The following is a 6,000-nucleotide window of genomic DNA, read 5'->3' on the forward strand; positions in this document are numbered from 1 at the left end:
CGTGCGCAGTAGGGGTGGGGGGTGGGAGGGGGTTTGCTATTCGTAATGGGCGCCGAATGGACCATGTGGGGACGGTTACGTAATTCCTCAATCGACACAGCACTCCCAGTTGCTTCCAGTGGCAGCCCCTTAGATCTGTTGTATTGTCGTCGAGGTTCCTGTGAGCCGTAAATAGTATTTATCTATAGTATCTACTCTTTCTTATCAGAATTGACGATTTGTTAACCGTGCTAATGATGTGTAGTGGCCGACAGTAGTCGACCAACGATTGGATACATACTGTAAATATGCTAGACGCTCTGTTTGTTACTCCTTGCATGTTGAATCAAATTGTGAGCATGTATGGAATGTGGTTGTTACTGAATTGTGAAGAAAAAGAGAATTAAAATTCAGGGTCGTCATCGTGAGGTCGCTGGTGAGACTTCAATTGAATTACACCGTCTACTCGTTTTATTAATCACGAAGTCTATTTTCAGGTGGTACGGATTCTATAGGAAGTTGGATGCTGCGGGCGAGCCTACAACACTGTCGACGCTATTTCACACCTCCGCCACGAGAGCTGTCAAGATTCACTATCTGGGCCCGCATTATACAACGCGGAGTCCCATTGACCTTAAGTTAGTCTCTTTGTTTACAGATTCTGTTGACGCACCATGAGTTTCTATAGAGTTTATAGACTGGATTAGAAGCTAAATCTCATATTCATGATAACAGATAACATACTACGAGATAATTCATATCGATCATCGGCCGCTGCCACACCACAACATTACGACATTAACGATGATGGTCGTTCGAGGGACGTCACCGTAGTTTGCGCCAGCTCTACAAGCAGTTCGGATGATGCCATCCCTTGTTGTTGTTGTAGTCTTCAGTCCAGAGACTGGTTTGACGCAGCTCTACATGACATCCTTTCTTGCCATAAAATAAGAATGTGCGCACAGTTTAAACGTGGAAATAACGCTTCGGTCGAAGTTGACAGACTGGGCACTATACGAGCTGCATCATCCCATTCGTGATTTTAGACACGGAGGCTACCGGAAAACCTTTTTTGTGCAGTTTATTTGTGATAGGCAAGAAGAAGCAGAAGCTAAATGAATTAACTCAAATTATTGGAGGTGAACACCAGGAGTTCCTGGTTTTACATCAGTGAATTCAGCTGATGAGAGCAATCCACTTCGTTTTAATGCAGTTCTCCGCACTACTCTATCTTGTGCAAGTCTTGCCACTTCTGCAACCATTTGAACATGCTTAAAGTGGTCAAGCCTTGGTCTCCTTCTGCAATTTTTGTCTCTTACTTCCTCCCAAACTGCAGATTCTTTTGTATCTCAGACTGCGTCCTGTCAACTGATCCCTTCTTTTAGTCAGACTGGGCCATAAATTTCTTTTTTTTTCCAAGATCGTTTGACCATTTTCTCGTCAGGTGTCCTATCTACCCATCTAATCTTCATCCCTACTCTGTAACACCATATATCAAAAGCTTCTACCCTCATTTCGTCTGAACTGCTTATCATAGTTTCACTTCCGTAAAAGGCTACACTGTACACAAAACAGCCTCAGAAAATACTTTCTACAGTTAAATTTACGAACAGTGTTTTAAGACTACTACTAACGGCATCGATGTACTTGGAAAATGCGCGATGTCACAATGCTGTCTTTTAAATTATTTATTCAAAATATACTTTATACGATATCACATTTTTCCATCTTAAATTTGTATTCAATGAACTCTAATTTTTCTTTTTCCGAAATGCTTTTATTGCCATTTTGAATTTCATATCATTTCAGTCTTCACCAATCTTCATGCCCAAATATCAAAATACGTCGACTACTTTCAGTGCCTTATTTCGTAATCCAATGTAGTCAATTTCAGCAGGTTTCTTTTAATTACATTACAAATGGTTCAAATGGCTCTGAGCACTATGGGACTTAACTTCTCAGGTCATCAGTCCCCTAGAACGTAGAACTGCTTAAACCTAACTAACCTAAGGACATCACACACATGCATGCCCGAGGCAGGATTCGAACCTACGGCCGGAGCGGTCGCGCGGTTCCAGACTGTAGCGCCTAGAACCGCTCAGCCACCCAGGCCGGCAATTACATTACACTATTCTTTTGTTGTTCATCTTATAACCTCTTGTCAAGCCACTATCCATTACGATCAACTGCTCTGCCGAATTCTGTTATATCTCTGACGAATTAAATATCACCAGTAAAAATCTAAATGAATTTTTTTGCTCCTCTTGCCCTGCGTAGTACACCAGCTCGACGTGGCATAACTTAACAGTTATTTCTCGGCACATCATACCATGCTGCACCCTTAGAGCATTTCAAGCTGTTTCTGACCACCCTGCATAGAACCCCAGTTTTGGTTTTCCCAGTGACAACATCCTGCCGAGTAGTTCCTGTCACCGAAATATTTTACACAAGAGGGTAAACCATACAATGAGGTAATGAAAGTCATGGGATACCTCCTAATATTGTGTTGGATCTCGTTTCTCCGGCGTAGTGCAGCGACTCGACGTGGCATGGACTCAACAAGTCGTTGGAAGTCCTCTGCAGAAATAACGAGCAACGCTGCCTCTATAGCAGCTCATAATCGCGAAAGTGTTGCCAGTGCTGGATGTTGTGCACCAAGTGAACTCTCGGTTAGACCAATAAATGTTCGATGGGATTCACGCCGGGCGACCTGGATGGGCAAATCATTCGCTCGAACTGTCCAGAATGTTCTCCAAACTAGTCGCGAACAATTGTGAGCCGATGGCACGGGGCGTTGTTATCCATGAAAATTTCATCGTTACTTTGGAACGTGAAGATGGTGATCGGTTGAAGACGGTCTCCAAGCAGCTGAATACACCATTTCCAGTCAATGTTCCGTTCAGTTGAACCAGGGCACCCATGTAAGCGCAGCCCACACCTTTATGGAGCCACCACCAGCCCGTACAGTGCCTTGTTGACTACTTGGGTCCATGTGCCACTCGAACCCTGCCATCAGCTCTTACCAATAAAATCGGGACTCATATGACCAGGCCACGGTTTTCCAGTCGTCTGGGGTCCAACCGATATGGTCACGAGCCCAGGAGAGGCACTGCAGGCGATGTCGTGCTGTTAGCAAAGGCACTCGCGTCGGTCGTCTGCTGCCGTAGCCCGCTAACGCGAAATATCGCAGCACAGTCCAAACGGGTCCGTTCATCGTACGTCCCACATTGATTTCTCTGGTTATTTCACGCAGTGTCGTTTTTCTGTCAGCACTGAGAACTCAACACAAACGCTGCTGTTCTCGGTAATCGCCCACTGCGTTTTCAGTGTTGAGAGGTAACGCCTAAAATTTTTGTATTCTTGGCACACTCTTGACGCTGTGGATCTCGGAATTTTGAAATCCCTGACGATTTCCGAAATGAAATGTCGGATGCGTTTTTTCCTCCAACTACCATTCTGCGTTCGAAGTCTGTTAATTGCCGTCGTGATGCCATAATCAAAATCATTTGTACTCCGATTGCCTTTTCACATGAATACCTGAGCACAAAAGACAGGTCCTCAAATGCATTAACTTTTTATACGAGGGCTATTCGGAAAGGAAGGAACGGTAGGACGCGAAATGGAAACCTCAGCGAAAATCAAAACTGTTTTATTTGCAACAGTTAGCTAAAACTTCGAGCTACTTATCTCCATAGTCGCCGATCCGACTTAGACGTTTGTCGTAGCGTTGCACCAACTTTCCAATACCCTCGTTACAGAAGTCAGCCTCCAGTGCTTTCCGCCAATTCTCTACCCTGGCCTACAGCTCGTTGCCTGTGCCAAATTGTTGTCTTCCAAGCCAAGGGTTCATGTGAGAAGAGAGAAGACTCAGAGGGAGACAATTACGGGCTCTACTGTGTGTAATCAAAAATTTCCAATTGGAAACGATGCAGGAGCATCTTCATTGCAACTGCATAATGCGGCTGAAAATTGTCTTGAATAAGAAAGCGCACGACAGTTACGTAATGTTGGCTGCATCGCTTCAAGCGAAATTTCTCACCAGGCCCTCGTAATTGGCGGGAGACGCTATTGTTCTAGGTATCTTTATGTGCTCCCTGTGTGCTCAGAACTAAAAAGAACGACGTAACGCGATCGATGGGCATACTAGAGACACTGCCCAACACATCTATCCAAAACTTTATCGGATTTTCACTGTGGTTTCCATTTCGCGACCGATCGTTCCTTACTTTCCGAATAACCCTCGTATCTGCCGCCATCTGTGAAATTGGTTACCGGTATCCCAAGATTTTGTCATCTGAGTGTATATTTCTTTTCCAAATTTCGTCTTGGTTTCCCTCACAACTGGGCCACTGTTACTTCGAGTATCAGTCAAATGTTGGCATTTGGAGGGTTGGGTGCCACACTTTCTGCCCGGACGCCTGACGCTGGAGGTCGGTAACCGCAACCGCGCCCCGTAACCGGGACTGTCCTTCCCTGGGGCCGCTGACCACTGGAGCTGAACGGAACGCCGCCAGTGGGTGATATACCGGCCAGGCCTCTGCTGCAGAGGCGAAACTAACCCAGCCTCATTAGCGACGGTCGCGCAACATCCGCCCCGCCGAGTGAACACAAAACGAGCCCAGACCGCAAGCTGCACCCGTCTCGTACGTGTTGCTGTACCTCTTACATTGAAGGAAACTTGCACTCGCACACAACAGGTTATGTACAACGTTGGCGCAGGCCTGGAAAACCACCCAGCACCTGGTGACTACTAATCACTGAGAATCTACCTGGCTCATTCTTGGACGTAAAATACAAGTCACCCTCAAAAGTTTGCCAGCACTGAATAAAGTACGGGACATTTCAAACAGATTCATCCAGTTTCACAGGTATTTATCTTCTACATCAATGACTTGAGGAAGTTAAGGGTACGACTGCAGGGTTATTAGTTTCATAGTAGCTGAGTACACGACATAGTCCGGATATCTATTTATTCCAATTCTCTATTAGTCAATTCTCCTACACCCTTTCACTGTACATCTCCTCCTCCTCCTCCTCTCTCTCCCTGTTCATCTCCTCCTGCCCCTCTCTCTGTTCAGTACATCTCCCCTTCTCTCTGTTCAACCCCTTCTTACCCTCTCTCCGCCCAGGTACATCCCCATCTCTCCGTCAGTCTCCTACTCTCCCTATCCATCTCCTTCTCTCCCTGTCTATGTCCATATCCTTCTGCCCCCTCGCTCTGTCCATCTCCCACTTCTTCTCTGTCCATCTCCTTCTCCGTCTATCTCCTCTTTCCCACTATTTGTGTCCATCTCCTCCTTCCCCCCTCTCTGTCTCTCCATCTCCTCCTCCGCTACCCTTCCCCGTTCATCATCCCCACCAAAACCAGATTGGTGGATTTAACCCTCATAACATTTTTCTGGACGGGGGAGAACTTCTGTACCAAGTTTGGTTGAAATTGATCAAAGGATTTAGGAGAAGCAATTTACCCATGGATTCACCCATGTACGCACATGTCACAAATATTTAACATATTTCACTCATATTTGTACATGTATTTCACCCATAACTCTAGCGAATTTTGGCCTTGCAGTTTCTTTCTCACACAGCTCAATGTTTATTACGTCGTATCTCCTGAACTTTGGGTCGTACAGTGTAATAATTTGGGAGGGACATCTGGTGATGTATTTGTACGATATCTCCAAAATATTTTGCGAATAAACTTAGTATAACAGAAGTAATAAATTAAAATGTCATACAGCAACGGCTGCTTTTCAAGCGTCTCAGCATTTATTATGCCATATCTCCTGAACTTCTTGTCTTTCAATGATATAATTTTGTAGGTAGATTCAGAGGTACATGGAAATATTGCCTGACAATTGTGTCCTACATAGAGTTAGTAGTAAAGAAGTAATAAACTGAAATATTATACCTGATGCGGCAATTTTATTGCACAAACAACGAAAATGTAATAAGCCATAAACGTCATTCCTTTCATTATTTGGTTAAGGTTTGAATTTATATATAAAGTTTACTGCAAGT

The sequence above is a fragment of the Schistocerca cancellata genome, chromosome 9 (genome assembly GCF_023864275.1).
Source record: "Schistocerca cancellata isolate TAMUIC-IGC-003103 chromosome 9, iqSchCanc2.1, whole genome shotgun sequence".
Classification (NCBI taxonomy): Eukaryota; Metazoa; Arthropoda; class Insecta; order Orthoptera; family Acrididae; genus Schistocerca; species Schistocerca cancellata.